This window comes from Eimeria mitis, genomic scaffold (genome assembly GCF_000499745.2).
Source record: "Eimeria mitis Houghton genomic scaffold, Emh_scaff1532, whole genome shotgun sequence".
In the NCBI taxonomy this organism is placed as follows: Eukaryota; Apicomplexa; class Conoidasida; order Eucoccidiorida; family Eimeriidae; genus Eimeria; species Eimeria mitis.
In genome coordinates, this window is record NW_013569672.1 from 9,719 (window position 1) to 9,978 (window position 260).

Below are 260 nucleotides of genomic sequence, written 5' to 3' on the forward strand. Positions count from 1 at the left end.
CAGGGTTTAGGGTTTAGGTAAACCCTAAACCCTGAGTGTTTAGGGTTTGCATAAACCCTAACCCCTGAGGGTTTAGTGTTTACCGAAACCCTAACCCCTGAGGGTTTAGGGTTTCGCTAGACCCTACCCCCTGAGTGTTTAGTGCTTATTGTTTATTGTTTAGGTAAACCCTAAACCCTACCCCCTGAGTGTTTAGGGTTTAGGGTTTAGGGTTTGTGGTTTACCTCTGGGTGTAAATATGTCTGTATGAAGCCAATGGA